This window comes from Entelurus aequoreus, linkage group LG01, assembly GCF_033978785.1.
Source record: "Entelurus aequoreus isolate RoL-2023_Sb linkage group LG01, RoL_Eaeq_v1.1, whole genome shotgun sequence".
Classification (NCBI taxonomy): Eukaryota; Metazoa; Chordata; class Actinopteri; order Syngnathiformes; family Syngnathidae; genus Entelurus; species Entelurus aequoreus.
In genome coordinates, this window is record NC_084731.1 from 13,592,727 (window position 1) to 13,610,515 (window position 17,789).

The 17,789-nt window shown below is 37.8% G+C and overlaps 1 protein-coding gene across 2 annotated transcripts in view; it reads left to right on the top strand.

The window, feature by feature from the left end:
- tnks1bp1 (tankyrase 1 binding protein 1) overlaps positions 1–17,789 on the top strand; it is a 65,122-nt gene that overhangs the window by 511 nt on the left and 46,822 nt on the right. The window lies entirely within an intron of this gene.

The window sequence follows — 17,789 nt, forward strand, 5'->3', positions numbered from 1 at the left end:
ATAAGGGCCCCTAACAAATGTTCCTTTCAGACCCATTTCCTGTTTCACGGAGAAGCAGGAATACACACCTGGATCACCTGAGGGTGGCATCTTCAGGTGTTGGCCCCGCCCCCACCTGGCTTATGAAAGAGTCTATTTCAAACCTAATGAAAATAGTTATTCTGAAAACATCCCAATAGGGCTGGGCCGTAAAACGCTAAACATATTTATCATGATAGACACATAACTTATGTAAAAAATTTACGAAAAAGGCCGATAGGGCTGGGCGATAAAACGATATCAACATATGAGTTGGGAAATTGTGTTAGATGTAAATATAAACGGAATACAATGATTTGCAAATCATTTTCAACCCATATTCAGTTGAATATGCTACAAAGACAACATATTTGATGTTCAAACTGATAAACATTTTTTTGTGTGCAAATAATCATTAACTTTAGAATTTGATGCCAGCAACACGTGACAAAGAAGTTGGGAAAGGTGGCAATAAATACTGATAAAGTTGAGGAATGCTCATCAAACACTTATTTGGAACATCCCACAGGTGTGCAGGCTAATTGGGAACAGGTGGGTGCCATGATTGGGTATAAAAGTAGATTCCATGAAATGCTCAGTCATTCACAAACAAGGATGGGGCGAGGGTCACCACTTTGTCAACAAATGCGTGAGCAAATTGTTGAACAGTTTAAGAAAAACCTTTCTCAAGCAGCTATTGCAAGGAATTTAGGGATTTCACCATCTACGCTCCGTGATATCATCAAAGGGTTCAGAGAATCTGGAGAAATCACTGCACGTAAGCAGCTAAGCCCGTGACCTTCCATCCCTCAGGCTGTACTGCATCAACAAGCCACATCAGTGTGTAAAGGATATCGCCACATGGGCTCAGGAACACTTCAGAAACCCACTGTCAGTAACTACAGTTGGTCGCTACATCTGTAAGTGCAAGTTAAAACTCTCCTATGCAAGGCGAAAACCGTTTATCAACAACACCCAGAAACGCCGTCGGCTTCGCTGGGCCTGAGCTCATCTAAGATGGACTGATACAAAGTGGAAAAGTGTTCTGTGGTCTGACGAGTCCACATTTCAAATTGTTTTTGGAAACTGTGGACGTCGTGTCCTCCGGACCAAATAGGAAAAGAACCATCCGGATTGTTATAGGCGCAAAGTTGAAAAGCCAGCATGTGTGATGGTATGGGGGTGTATTAGTGCCCAAGGCATGGGTAACTTACACATCTGTGAAGGCACCATTAATGCTGAAAGGTACATACAGGTTTTGGAGCAACATATGTTGCCATCCAAGCAACGTTACCATGGACGCCCCTGCTTATTTCCGCAAGACAATGCCAAGCCACGTGTTACATCAACGTGGCTTCATAGTAAAAGAGTGCGGGTACTAGACTGGCCTGCCTGTAGTCCAGACCTGTCTCCCATTGAAAATGTGTGGCGCATTATGAAGCCTAAAATAGCACAAGGGAGACCCCCGGACTGTTGAACAACTTAAGCTGTACATCAAGCAAGAATGGGAAAGAATTCCACCTGAGAAGCTTCAAAAATGTGTCTCCTCAGTTCCCAAACCTTTACTGAGTGTTGTTCAAAGGAAAGGCCATGTAACACAGTGGTGAACATGCCCTTTCCCAACTACTTTGGCACGTGTTGCAGCCATGAAATTCTAAGTTAATTATTATTTGCAAAAAAAAATAAAGTTTATGAGTTTGAACATCAAATATGTTGTCTTTGTAGCATATTCAACTGAATATGGGTTGAAAAGGATTTGCAAATCATTGTATTCAGTTTATATTTACATCTAACACAATTTCCCAACTCATATGGAAACAGGGTTTGTATATCATGATAGACACAACTTTTTTTTTAAAAAAAGGAAAAAGGCCGATAGGGCTGGGCGTTAAAACAATATCAATATTTATCGCAAAAGACATAAAATCGATATCAATTTAAAAAAAAATTTAATTCTGAAAAAATCCCCATAGGGCTGGGCTGTAAAACGATAACATATATATCATGATAGACACATAAATTATGTAAAAAAAAAAAAAAAGGAAAAAGGCCGATAGGGCTGGGCGATAAAACTATATCAATATATATCATGATAGACACAACTTATGTAAAAAAAAAAAATGGAAAAAGGCCGATAGGGCTGGGCGATAAAACCATATCAATATATATTGCAAAAGACATCAAATCGAAGTCAATTAAAAAAAAATGTAATTCTGAAAAAAATCCCATAGGGCTGAGCCGTAAAACGATACATAACTTATGTTAGAAAATTGGAAAAAGGCCGATAGGTCTGGGCAATTAAATTATATCAATATTTATCGCAAAAGACATAAAATCGATATCAATTAAAAAAAAATTTAATTCTGAAAAAATCCCCATAGGGCTGGGGCGTAAAACGATGTCAATATATATAGCAAAAGACATAAAATCGCTATCAATAAAACAAATAATTTAATTCTGAAAAAATCCCCATAGGGCTGGGCCATAAAACGATAATATATATCATGATAGACACATAACTGATAACAAAAAAATAGAAAAAAATGGAAAAAGGCCAATAGGGCTGGGAGATAAAACGATATCAATATATATCGCAAAATACATAAAATCGATATGAATTAAAAAAACAAAAAAAAACCATAGGGTTGGACAATAAAAGGATATCACTATATATGGCAAAAGAAATCCAATCCAGATGAATAAAAGCCACGCTGTGTTGTTGTAGACACGTCTGTCAGTGGAACCTTCTGGGCGGGGAGAGGCTGACAGGTCAGACCAGATGCTGCACACAATGCCTGGGGAATTTGGAAAGAACACTTTTTTTTTTTTTTTCTTTACTCACCTGTGTGAACGCTGCGTCACTCCCGAGGAGGACTGCAAAACAATGTTTCCGTGACTATTAAATGGAAGTCATTATCTATTTTTAACGAAGGCTAATCAGTAAAGTACGTGATTGCCATGGCCGATTTAAAGGGGTCATATTCAGAATTTTTTTTTTACATTTAAAATTAGCCAGTTGTGGTCGGTATGGGCCGCAGTGGTACTCAGGTGTGATACACCTGTTCACCACATGTGGCAGTATCCACAGTATCAAACAAACAGAAGAAATCTGGAGCTAAAGTCAATGACGAGGTTTTAAACTGCAGGCCAAAGTGGCTCCAATGTTGTCGAAATCTGAGGCCACGTTTACACTGCACACCTAATCTGATTTTGTTTTGCCCTCAAGTGACACAGATCAGATTTTTTTTGCCAATGTAAACGTTCCTGAAGTATGCTGCTAGCAACCCAACCTAACCCCTCCACATCCAACCCCCCGGATTGTAAAAAATGTAAATAATTCAATGTATATACTCTGATGATTACCTTGTGTGATGACTGTATTATTGTCAGGTTCAAACACGGTGACATCTATTAAACAGACAAGAAGCAAGGAATCATGCAGAGACAGAGTTCAATTTGGCTCAATGAGGAGAGACGTTTGGGGCTGCACACTCAGTTACAATCTCCCACCACGCTCTAAGGTCCAGTCCCACGTGCTCCTCTATTTATTCGGGAGGTCCCTGGTTACATCACTGAGGCTGCTTCTGAAGGAAGGGGGGGTAATTTCAGCAGGTGAGGGGAGCAGTGAGCAGCAGCAGAGGCTTTCATTTTCATCATAAATCATTTTTGGTGATTTAACCCCCAATTCCAACCCTTGATGCTGAGTGCCAAGCAGGGAGGTAATGGGTTCCATTTTTATAGTCTTTGGTATGACTCGGCCGGGGTTTCAACTCACAACCTACCCATCTCAGGGCGGACACGCTAACCACTAGGCCACTGAGTAGGTAGTTGTGTGATAACTTACACATAATTATTCTAACATTTATGCTGATAGTATATATTTGTACCATGAATTGTTTAACGAAAAACTTATTGGGGGTGTTACCATTTAGTGGTCAATTGTACGGAATATGTACTGTACTGTACAATCCACTAATAAAAGTTTCAATCAATCAATCAATCCAAAGTGATTCAAATCTGATCTTTTCACATCAGATTCAGGCTCCGTCAGGAGGTAGTCCAAATCCAATTGGAGTCTGATCTTTTCTAACGTGACTTTAGTCCAAGCGCAACGCGACCCGAATGCGACATTTTGGTGTCTCAGTGGAAGTGGATACTTCATCACAACATCCATCCATTCGTGAGCAAAGTCTATTTTCAGCGGGCGAATTTTGGGTGCATGACTAGTCAGTAGTGCACAAATAATATACTATATGTAATATATATTTTGATTCTGAAGAAATAGTGATTGTTGAAAGACCGGAACTGACGCTTATTTGCTTACATTTTTTTTAGATATATGCATACTAGTTCTAACTATTAGGCTGTTCTAGTTTTTATTTTCATGTATTTTTATTATCTTTTTATTTTTATTTTTTTAATACACTGTAGCACTTTGAGGTTGTTTGCTCAATACAAAGGGCTTTTTACAAATTAAATCTATTATTATTATTATTTATTACATGTTGCATACATTACATAAGTTGTTTAAGTGAGTAAGTTGAAAATAAAGCGTATCTTATTTTGTAGTCGTAGTAGTGACTTCCTTGTTCATTTACCAAATCCAGTCAGCTTACTTTGTTTTCACTTTATCAAACTGTTTCATGCAAGTGACACATCCCCAATGTGGCCCCACCACATTGGGGCCACATTGGGGCCTGTGCACGTTTACACTGGAGTCTGATTAAGATCACATTTTACTTGCAGTGTAAACACTCAGCTGGGAAAATCAAATTTCGAAAATATCCGATTCAGGCCCTATCAGGAGGAAGCCAGAATCCAATTGGAATCTGGTCTTTTCAATTGGGACTTCAGTCTAAGCGCAATGTGACCTGAATGTGACTCGTATGTGACTTTTACATCAGCTGTGGGCGAGCTACGTCACTGGTGTGCACGGGGAAATTTGCAGCCCGCCAGCGGAAGTACCGTAATTTCCGGACTATAAGCCGCACCTGACTATAAGCCGCACCAGCTAAATTTAGGGAAAAATACAGATTGCTCCATATATAAGCCGCACCCGACTATAAGCCGCAGGGTTTTGATGTGTAATTACCGTAGTATATAGGGGTTCCTGCTACCACGGAGGGGATTGTCGGGACAGAGATGACTGTTTGGGAACGCAAAGCGTCCCATTTATTAACAATAAATGGTAATATTACAACGGTGCAAAGTAATACAAAGTGCTCGCCTGTACGTTATCAAAATAACCAGCCTACCGGTATATGAAAAGTCAGTCTTTAATCATTGTGTCATCGTCTTCCTCCTGTGTACTAAAACCACCGAAATCCTCTTCGTCGGTGTCGGAGAAGAACAGGCCGTATATAAGCCGCACCCTTGTATAAGCCGCAGGGACCAGAACGAGGGGGAAAAGTAGCGGCTTATAGTCCGGAAATTATGGTAGATACTTCATCACGACATTGTGCAAAGTCTTTTTTCGGCAGGCAATTTTGGGTGCATCACTAGTCAATAGTGCACAAATAATAGGCTATATTTATATGATAATAATAATAATAGATTTTATTTGTAAAAAGCACTTCATATTGAGTAAACAATCTCAAAGTGCTACAGTGTATTAAAAAATAATTTAAAAAAATAAAAAGATAATAAAGAAATAAATAAAAATAAAAACTAGAATAGCCAAATAGCTGTAACTAGTATGCATATATCTGAAAAAAGGCTTTTTTAAAAAGAAGGGCTTTTAAGCCTTTTTTAAAAGCATCCACAGTCTGTGGTGCCCTCACGTGGTCAGGGAGAGCGTTCCACAGACTGGGAGCGGCGGAGCAGAAAGCCCGGTCTCCCGTTGTTCGTAGCTTTGTCCTCGGAGGTTGGAGGAGGTTAGCCTGTCCGGAGCGGAGGTGTCGTGTGGAGGATTTGGGGGTGAGCAGTCCTTTGAGGTAGAGGGGGGGCATTTCCATGGAGGCACTGGTGGGTTAGTTGGGAGACTTTGAATTCAATCCTGAGTGGAACAGGAAGCCAGTGAAGGGATTTGAGAATTGGTGTGATGTGGTCATATTCCCGCACTCTCATCATCATGTGAATATGTATTTTGATTCTGAAGAAATAGTGATTGTTGAAGGACCGGAATTGACGCTGTGGGGTATTTGCTTACACGTTTAAGTTGTTTACGTAAGTGAGTTCAAATATAAAGCTAACGTAGATCCACGCTGATGTCAGTGTTGTCTCTACTTAACAGCAATAAAAAGATTAAAACCCTCCCAAATATATTACCCTATGTATCCATTTATACATTATGTTACTTTACTTTATTTTCATGTACAAAACACTCATTTTTAAGGTGTGGCTATTTTTATTTTATTTTGTAGTAGTACATTTTTGTTCATTTACGGAATTCGGTCAACTTCCTTTTGTTTTCACTTTATGGAACTGTGCATGCAAGTGACATCGAGGCCACATTGGGGCCACATTGAGACCACATTGGGGCCTGTGTGCGTTTACACTGGAGTCTGACATTTCACTTGCAGTGTAAACAGTCAGCTGGGAAATCAAATTTGGAAAAAATCTGATTTGGGCCACTTTGGCCTGCAGTGTAAACATAGTCTGATTCTTTTCAAGCTGACTGTTTACACTGCAAGTAAAATGTGATCTTTGTCAGACTCCAGTGTAAACGCACACAGGCCCCAATGTGGCCTCAATGTGGCCCCAACGTGGCCTCGACGTCACTTGCATGCACAGTTCGATAAAGTTAAAACAAAGGAAGTTGACCAGATTCCGTAAATGAACAAGGAAGTCGCTACTACTACTTCAAAATAAAATAAAAGTCGCCACACCTTAAAAAGGAGTGTTTTATACGTGAAAATAAAGTAAAGTAATATAATGTATGAATGGATATATATACAGTGTAATTGTAACGACATGGACTTTGGCGCAGTTTCCTGCGAGGATTGCTTTCCCAAGATGCAAACGAACTGGACCGGACATGGCGTGAAGGTAGATCATACTTGCCAACCCTCCCGTTTTTACCGGGAGACTCCCGGTATTCAGCGCCTCTCCCGATAACCTCCCGGCAGAAATGTTCTCCCGACAAACTCCCGGTATTCAGCCGGAGCTGGAGGCCACGCCCCCTCCAGCTCAATGCAGTCGGGACAGCCTGTTCTCACGTCCGCTTTCCCACAATATAAACAGCTTGCCTGCCCAATGACGTCATAACTGTAGAATGATCGAGGGCGAGTTCTTGGTTTCTTATGTGGGTTTATTGTTAGGCAGTTTCATTAACGTCCTCCCAGCGCGGTAACAACACACAACGACAGCAGTCACGTTTAGTCTACCGTAAAGCAGTTCGTCTGCCGTAAACAGCAATGTTGTGACATTCTTAAACAGGACAATACTGCCATCTACTGGATAGCCTCCAGAACACTGAAATTCAAGTATTTATTTTATTTATATGTATAATAAAATAAATATATATATATATATATATATAGCTAGAATTCACTAAAAGTCAAGTATTTCATATAAATATATATGTATATATATATATATATGTCTTAATTGGATTATCCAAAAAAAAAAAAAAAGTGCCCGATACCGTGGTAGAGCGTAATATGTATGTGTGGGAAAAAAATCACAAGACTATTTCATCTCTACAGGCCTGTTTCATGAGGGTTTCCTCAATCATCAGGAGATTTTAATGGAAGCATTCACATACCATGGTTTATGTAGGGCACAGAGCGGGTGGGTACAGGCAGGCGTAGGGGCGTGGTGATTGGCTCATGTGTTACCTAGGAGGTGTTTCCTTCTGTGGCAGCATGCTGATACAATTTCGCTGCGCTTGTTGAGGGATGACAAGTCTGGACTGTATATAATGAACAGTTTCTCTTTTAAGCATAGGTTGCATCTTTTAGCAAAAAAGATGCAACCTATGCTTAAAAGAGAAACTTTTAAGCCTGCCTGTACCCACCCGCTCTGTGCCCTATATAAACCATGGTATGTGAATGCTTCCATTAAAATCTCCTGATGATTGAGGAAACCCTCATGAAACAGGCCTGTAGAGATGAAATAGTCTTGTGATTTTTTTCCCACACATACATATATATATATATATATATATATATATATATATATATATATATATGTATATATATATATATATATATATATATATATATATATATATATATATATATATATATATATATATATATATATATATATATATATATATATATATATATATATATATATATGAAATACTTGAGTTGGTGAATTCTATCTTAAATATATTCCCCTCTTAACCACGCCCCCAACCACGCCCCCCCACCCCCCACCTCCCGGTATCGGAGGTCTCAAGGTTGGCAAGTATGAGGTAGATACATGATTTAATTATGACTATGAAAAGGTACAAACGAAAAGCGCGCACAAGGCGAAGATACAAACTTGACTATGAAACAAAACTAGCACTTGGGCAAAACTACGGACATGAAATGAACAAACACTTACGTGGCATGGCATGAAGCATAAACTATGGAAAACATGAATCTCATGGGTAGCATGGGTCGCGGAGGTAACAGAAGGTAATGTCGCCAGGCTGACTTCCTGGCAACTATCAGCTTACATAATAGTGACATCATTAACAAACAGGTGCGTGAGTCGAAGACGTGAAACAGGTGACAACAGGAACCAAAAAGAGTCCAAAAACCAAACAGGACATAACTAAACAAAACATGATCACAGACATGACAGTCGTTTATTTGGGAGGATTCTAATCATTTTATGGCTGTTAAGTAGAGACAACACTGACATCAGCGTGGATCTACGTTAGCTTTATATTTCAACTCACTCACTTAAACAACTTACGTAATGTACGTAACATGTAAGCAAATAAGCCTCAATTCCGGTCCTTCAACAATCACTATTTCTTCGGAATCAAAATATATATTCATATATTACATATAGCCTATTATTTGTGCACTATTGACTAGTGATGCACCCAAAATCGCCCGCCGAAAAAAGACTTTGCACAATGTTGTGATGAAGTGTCACACCAGTGACGTAGCTCGTCACACACAGGTCGCATTCAGGTCGCATTGTGCTTAGACCAGGGGTGTTCAAAGTGCGGCCTGGGGGCCATTTGCGGCCTGCAGGTAATTTTTTAACGGCCCCACAGCACATTCTAAAAATACGATGAAAAAAAAACAAAACATAAAAAGTGGTATAAAAGAGCAAACAGGTGAAATGTAACAAGAAAATGTTGCATTGTTTACTCTAATAACACAAAGCTGCCATGCAGGCTGTTTCTTTCTTTAAAAAATAATAATGAATCAAAATCAATGTCATTATGAATTATTGACCTATTCAAGGCTCCAATTACTTCACATTAAATATTCCACTTTGAGATATTTTGGGGGGAAAATGTTGCATATTTTTTGGTTGCCATTTAAAAAACAAAGTTTTTTAAAGAAGGGCCTAAAACGAACAAACAAAAAACATAAACAACAATAAAACTTATATTTGACGGATAGATCTGAAGTTGATCTTGAGACTATTGTGGTAAAAGTAAAAAAAAATGTTGGATTTATTTTTTTAAACTTTACTGAGCAGGACCCTTTTGGATCCCCAATCATTTTAGTGGGACTTTTTTTTTTTAAATGTCATTGCTCAAAAAAATAATGAATTAAAATCAATGTTGTTATGAGTTATTGACCTTTTTAAGACTCCAATTATTATATAATCTCAAATATTCCACTTTAAAATTTTATTGGGGGAAAATATTGCATATTTTGTGTTTTTTCCATAAAAAAACACAGTTTTCCGTGACAAAAATGGCATACAACTTAAATCTTTAAAAGCGTTATATTGACAGATAGACCTAATGTTGATCTAGAGATTTAAACCTTGAATAATAATAATAATACTAAATAATGACACATTTGTAATATTTTTTTCAACCAAAACCTTTTGGGGTCCCCGGGATCAAGCCTGAGTGGAGGCCTAAATGTATCTTTTTTATACATATATTGTATTGGTTTTTAAAATAAAAAATATCAAAATCGCCCCCGCTTGCTTTGATTTTTCAGTGTGCGGCCCTCAGTGGAAAAAGTTTGGACACCCCTGGCTTAGACTGAAGTCACAATTGAAAAGATCAGATTCCAATCGGATTCTGACTTCCTCCTGATGGGGCCTGCATCTGATGTGAAAAGATCAGATTTGAAGATCTTTGGAGTGTTTAGATTGTCCAAAAATCTGAACTGTGTCATTTGAGGGCAAACAAAAATCTGATTTGGTGTGCAGTGTAAACAGGGCCATAGAGAATTTCCTTAAGCGCAACAATTATGACTAAAGCTGTATTTTCTTTTGCACTTTAGATTTATTGGCAGTTTATTTAAGAAACATATTTGTGGTTATTTTTCATTATTAATTTATTTAGAATGTATTCATTTTAGCATCGTGTAATTAATTGTATGTACATTTATTTTTCGTCAGTTTTTATGAGTCCCTTCTTTTTCCGTATATTTGAGTAATATTTATATATATATATTAGGGCTGCAACTAACGATTAATTTGATAATCGATTAATCTGTCGATTATTACTTCGATTAATCGATTAATAGTCGGATAAAAGAGACAAACTACATTTCTATCCTTTCGAGTATTTTATTGAAAAAAAAACAGCATACTGGCACCATACTTATTTTGATTATTGTTTCTCAGCGGTTTGTACATGTTGCAGTTTATAAATAAAGGTTTATAAAAAAATAAATAAAATAAAAACCATTAAAAAAAAAAAAAAAAAGGGCCTCTGTGCTTGCGCATAGCATAGATCCAACGAATTGATGACTAAATTAATCGCCAACTATTTTTATAATCGATTTTAATCGATTTTATGAGTCTTTTCTTTTTCCGTATATTTGATTAGTATTTATTTTTGTAATCCGTATATTTGATTAGTATTTATTTTTGTAATCAGCCTGACCTAAGCCTTGATAATAATCTTTGTAATTAACGCATGCTTTCATATCATTTTACAAGTTTTGTCCTGTTAAACTGTAAGATGGTTAGATATAATTATTGATTATGATGAAAATCAAGAGTAAGATCACTAATTTAGTGTTTATATTTAAGTGGGGCCCTGAGATCAAAAAGGTTAAGAACCCCTGGTCTACATAACATGTAATGGTGGTCAAAATGTTGCATAGATAATGTTTTACAGACCATCCTCAAACCGCTTTGTGGGTGCTCTTATTTACGTGCCTCCACTTCGACTGCGTCTTCTCCCCTTCCTCCATGTTGTAGTTTTTAGCGCTTCCATAGCGATTATACTGACAGATGTAAGTTAGAACTATACGCTACTTTGTATTAGAAGTGGAAACCAGGTGAGGATGCATGTTCATGTACGAGCCAGTCTGCCCCACAGCGAGAGGATAGGGAAAAAGAAGGAACTTATTGACGACAGTGCACACTCGCGCAAAGCTCTTCGGGTAAAACGTGACCATATATGGAGATATCCACTGACGTCCCACTTGGGAAAGACGTCACTAATGGGGCAAATTCCAAACAGCTCGTTTGGAGGAAGTATGAAGGAAGGCAAGATTGTTTTAAAAATAACTCAGCCATGCCTCCATGGTTTGATTCCTAAGTTCCAGGACTTATGCAGTTCTCAAATACACAAAAACGTGTATTCAGGTGGTAAGAAGAGTTGGTTTTGCATTATAAGTCCCCTTAAATGCCTTTTGATGCCGATTACAAACGCAGATCCTGCTGAGGGAGACTATTTGTTTTTAGTCTCCCAGCTGACAAGCGACTAGCAGCTACTTATGTGTCTCCATACACAGTAAGGTAGTAGTACTCACCTCCAATACGGAAAATTAACTGCATTTCTTAGTGGAGTTGGTGTGGCGTAAGAGTACGAGGCTAAACATGGTACACACCGACAGCAAGCCAGGAGCAGGCATGCTAATAGCTAAGCTAAACGCTAAGCCAGCTTGAACACCAAGAAATATGTGCTTAGTAAAGTTTAAGAAGTCTCGATGGACGTTAAAGAGTTCGCATGGATCTATAAGTTGTTTGTGTCGACACAAAAGGTAATGTCAGGGTATGATCAGGCTGTGGTACTAGTGGTACGCCAAATAATCACTTGATTAAGGTACAGTGTTTTATTTTCTTATATTCAAACACACTGTTACTGTTCAAACTGTGTGTAATGTTAAAGTTGCCAAAACTATTAAATAAAACCTCTGCCTTGGTTTTAATGAGTACTTAGGCCTACTACGCTACTGTATTTCAATGTTGGTCATTATGCTGGTACTTGGAGAGCCACGTGTTCTCCGAGGTGGAACGTGTTGGAGAACCACTGCTATAGTGATTAGGTCAATATTTTTATTTTTCTCCCCAGATTTCTTTGTTTTTGTTCATGTTTACAAACTAAGGGAGTGATTCCATGGACACAGGATCACTTTGAGGGCAACACCCGAATCATTTGAATAGGTAGTTGATGGCTTGTTTTGTTATTGAGTACTATTTACTTTGTTTTGCTTAAACAATTGTATGTAATAAATATCTAGTTTAAATAAAGTTGATGTTGTTAAACTGTTAACCGTAAATAAATTGAAACATTCACAGTTAATACCTGTGATCGGTATTGGTATCGGCCGATCTCACTCGTGGATGATCGGTATCGGAATTGGCAGCCTAAAACGCTGAACTTACCTTTGGAAGTGAACCATAAATCAAACACTTGGTCGGAGTAGTGAGATTGGTATGTTGAAAGGGAAGAATTCTGTCTGTTTTGATCATAACAAAGTCTTGTTAGTTGCATAGTCCGAACATCTTGAAACAATTGAGGTCTTGGATTGGTTCCCTGCCTGGGACTCGTGATCACAACAGGAAGGTTGGCCGGCTCTTCACTTTGTTTCATTTCTATTCGTATTTTAGCACAATTTTAGCATATAAAAATGGTTTGTATGCCCTTTGGCATTTAGTGACTTTATGAGAGGCCTCATAAATGCCTCATTTGGTCCATTTGTTCTCTTGCAAAAGCATTCTTACGTTTGTTTCAGAACAAGATGTTTAACTTCATGAAGTCAACAAGAAATACGAACAGAAATGCCAAAATCAGAAACAAACTTTGCGTAACTCAAAGTATCAATGTCCTTTGTGAATGTTGACGTTAACAAAGGTTTGATGAGTCAGTGTGTTTTTGTTCTTTGATTTTTTATTTCCTGAATGGGAATTAACGATTGGTTTGTTGAAATTATTTCAAAATACAAACTAGGCAAGGCAAGGCAACTTTATTTGTATAGCACTTTTCATACACAAGGCAGACTCAAAGTGCTTCACAGCACAACAAAGTGAAATGAAAGAAAATAAAAGCAAAATGAAAATGCAGACAATAAAAAATAAAAACAGTGCGGACGTTAAAAGTTAAAAGATTAAAAGATTTAGCTGAAAGCTAAAGTGAACATAAAAGTTTTCAGTCCAGTTTTAAAAGTAGTCAGAGTTGGGGAAAGTCTGACGTCTTCAGGAAGTTTATTCCAGCTATTTGTTGCATAGTGACTGAATGATGCTCTCCCTTGATTTGACTTTACTCTGGGAACCGCTAACAGATTGGTCTCAGAAGATCCAGGGTTTCCCACACATTCATTTATTTGTGGCGGCCCGCCACGAAAGAATTATGTCCGCCACAAATAAAAATAAATAAATAAATATATATATATATATTTTTTTTTTTGTCCTCTCCAGCTTCTCAGGCAAATCATATAGTTGATGTAGATGCCCATATAGGCTGTTCAGATTTACTTTACAAAAGAGAAGTGTAGGATACTTCTCTTGTTGCCTTATTTGTATTTGACTTGATTAAATGTATTTATATTAGAAACACAACATGTGTATATAACAAAGGGTGCAAAGTCTGCAGGCAGTAGGAAACACATGGTTAAGTGTAGGGAGTAAAACTGACGGCAGTCTAAAGTTCAAGATTTTTGGAGCTCTTTGTTCAGTGGATCAGATGTTTGATGAAGCTCTGTGTCTATCTACCACCACTACTGTTTTCTGTTTATTTGTTACTGACTGTGGCAGGACACCTCTGCCTCTGTTTCACTTTATGTTGCTGGTAAATAATATGGTTGTAGTAGTAGGCTAAAGTTAAATTATTTAGTATGCACTAATTAAAGGGGCAGAGCTTTGAGACATTTTAGCTTTTATATTTTATAAGATATATTTTTTGTAAGAACCACAATTAATAAATATATTTCAGTGAATAACTTATTGTTCAAATCTGTATATAAATATGTACATAAAGTGTTGTAATTATATTGTAAAATGGATGGATGGATGGATGGATGGACGTTTAAAACAAAACTGTTATTATTAATTAGTAAGTATACATTTTTTGAGCCTTTTTAGAGAAAATCAAATCATTGTAGTAAATTATGCAAAAACTCGATGATGTCATGGTGACCACGCCCATAGCCACGCCCAAAGCCACGCCCCCACCGCCACAGGTATCTTGGCAGTTTATGGGAGATCTTAGTGATCTAGAGGGCTTATATAGTGGGAGCATATCAGTGATATACTTGGGCCCTAGACCATGTGGTGATTTATATGTGAGCAGGAGGATTTTGAAATCAATTCTCTGATGTACAGGGAGCCAATGTAAGGATTTAAGAATTGGTGCAATGTGCTCACATTTTTTGGTGTTTGTTAGAACTCTAGCAGCAGCGTTCTGAACAAGCTGTAGCTGCCTGACAGTTTTTTTGGGGGAAGACCTGCAAGGAGACCATTACAATAGTCTAGCCTACTGGTAATAAAGGCATGTACAAGTTTTTCTAAGTCTTGAGCTGACATGAGCCCTCTAAGTCTTGTTACATTTTTGAGGTGATAGTAGGCCCATTTTGTTACTGATTTGATGTGACTGTCGAAATGTAAATCAGAATATAAAATAACCCCAAGATTTCTGGTTTTATTTACAATAACATTGAGTTCTTCTTATTTCAAGTCGAAAAGCAATAACTGGATTTAAAAAGACAGATACTTTTAATTTCATTTTTAATACAACCAAAATGAAAATCAGTGCAGCAACAACTAAAAAAAAAAAAAAAAAAATTTTTTTTAATTATGTTTATTTATATTCCGACACTCGAACCAAAGACAAGACTGACCTGTTGGGAAAAACTGGTTTCTGCATTTACAGTATGTATACTGTATAAAATATTGCTGTCAAATGAGAATTAAAAAAAACAACTGATTTGTCGCAATTTTTAATTTGGTTTAATCGTGATTAATCGCAGTAAACTACTCGCTGACATAATTTCAAACCTAAAAAGAGACCCCAAAATTTTGATTCAGTTTTATTGTCAGATTGTATTGCACCATTTTTTGAAATGTTTGGTTCATTTATTTGCTTAAAACATGGTCACAGTTTCATCTAAAGTCCTGTCCGGGTTTGTTTTGAAAAGAAGTCTTCTCACACATATGCACTGACCTGGTCACTGAGCGTAAAACAACCCACGCCACGTTCCAGGTAACCATCTGCGATTAAATTAAAGGAGCATGTTCGCTCAAAATAAACTGCGTGATTAATCTGCAGCTATGCGTGACTATTGCGATAATTTTTCGTGTTTAGTCACAGGAGTTAACTCGTTATTTTTGACAGCCCTAATGAAAACATATTAAATTATAGAATCACACTAAAACAATGTTTCCCTCCCAGTTTTTGTTGTTGTCTTTAAATAGCAACTTCCGGTTCTGGTGTCTGAATATAAAACAACACTTGTTTTTTAGTCATTGCTTTAAAAAAAAAAAATTTTGTATTAAAATTTTTTGCGTGTGTTTCAAAATAAAATTCAAATAAACCAATAATTTTTTGCTTTTTCAATTTCCATTCATGATAAGAAAATTCAATGACCAAAACACACCCTGACCAACATACCTCAGCTTGGAATGGTCCGATTCCAGTTCTATGCCCTGTTTTTGAGAAGATTCTATCTACTCTAACCACTCAGTGGCCGACGAACATTCACAAAAACACGATTGCTGAAAAGCACTAAGAGACTTGTTTGGAAAAATAAAACTGTCTTGTAAGAATGAAACGGGCTCGCCTGGAAATGCTTGGTGATCTGGAGGACCCACTGGAAGGCAACTTCCACAGTTATGTACGGGGGGAGTAGACGGCACAGACAACAAGGGGGAATAGTTTAGCTCTATGATTTACAAAGACACACACACACAATATATATCCAACCACTAGGCCTACTCAGTGGCCTAGTGGTTAGAGTGTCCGCCCTGAGATCGGTAGGTTGTGAGTTCAAACCCCGGCCGAGTCATACTGAAAATGGGACCCATTACCTCCCTGCTTGGCACTCGGCATCAAGGGTTGGAATTGTGGGTTAAATCACCAAAAATGATTCCCAGACGCGGCCACCGCTGCTGAAAATCATTGGTATTTTAACTTTAGCTTTCAATTCGTGGTATTGTCCTTTGTCCTCACACGTGATTGGCGGCATGATGGAGTAAGTCAACAATTGGGGCGCTGGCTGTCACTTGATGGGAAGCTGTTCTTCAGCCCATGTCACATCACCACGACCTATGGAGGGTGCAAGTAGGGATGTAACAATTACCAATCCAGCCAACCAAAATGATCCAACTAAAGAATTTCTGCACAAACGATCAGAAACCGCTTTAGGCCACTCACCAGGAACTCAACCTGACAGCAGTTCAATTTTGAAAACGAATTGCCTGGGCAAATGTTCACATCTGATGGCGATGACCTTTCATGTCTTTGGAGAGATGTTGTCTTTACGGATAAATCTCAGTTTTCCACTGTTAAGGGTCAGGCAGTAGATAGCGGGATCAGTTTGCTGAGTAGCTATGTAAGGGCAGGTGTATGTTATGGACAAACAACACAGGAGTTTGTATTGATTGCATTTTGATTTCACAGGGACACCGTGACAAGGTCCTGAAGCCCATGTTGCAATGATCTGTGCACAATTCCTAAAAACATCCTGGTATAGTTACATCGCCAGCATACTCACTCGACGTATCACTCGTTTAGCATCTTTGGTAGGCTCTGGATTGGTGTCTATGACAGTTCCTGTCAATATTTAATAACTTTGCCATTAAAGAGGAGTAAACCAACATTGGTTGGGTCAACAACCTGGTCAAATGGTGGTGACACCAGATACTGACTGGTTTTCAGAAGTCTCACTAACACATATTAAGACATCTGGAAACAAGAGTTGAGAGTAATGGGCCTTTTAGTGGACATACAGTGAGAAATATTTCAAATCAGTTTCACAAATAACGGCTGCAAAAACAAAAGTGTTGTGTTTACGTTTTTGTTGATTGTGGTTTGCTCCATAGACAAAGTGCACCTATACTTGTGATTGTACCACAATGTAACTTTGTATGCAAATAAACTAAAAACCATAACCAAAGTGAAGTTGCAAGATGGTGCAAGACCATTGCACTTGTAGTATTTTTAGTGACAGAATATTTTTTGTCATACCAAATGGTATAAAACAAAGAACCATTGAACATAGATCGAGGCTAGGGAAGTTCCATTTCGTAAGGCAGTAAAACTGCGCTCCACTGTTAGCCTCCCTACTACTACAACCATTATTTGTATTATTATTATTATTAATATTATACATTTCATGAACTCTGACAGATGATAGATTTTTTTTAATTTTCAAACATTAAAAAAGACATTTAGAAACAAAATTAAGCCTACCTGGTAGAATGGCATCCTGGTGTCATCATGATAGCTTTCAAAAAATGTT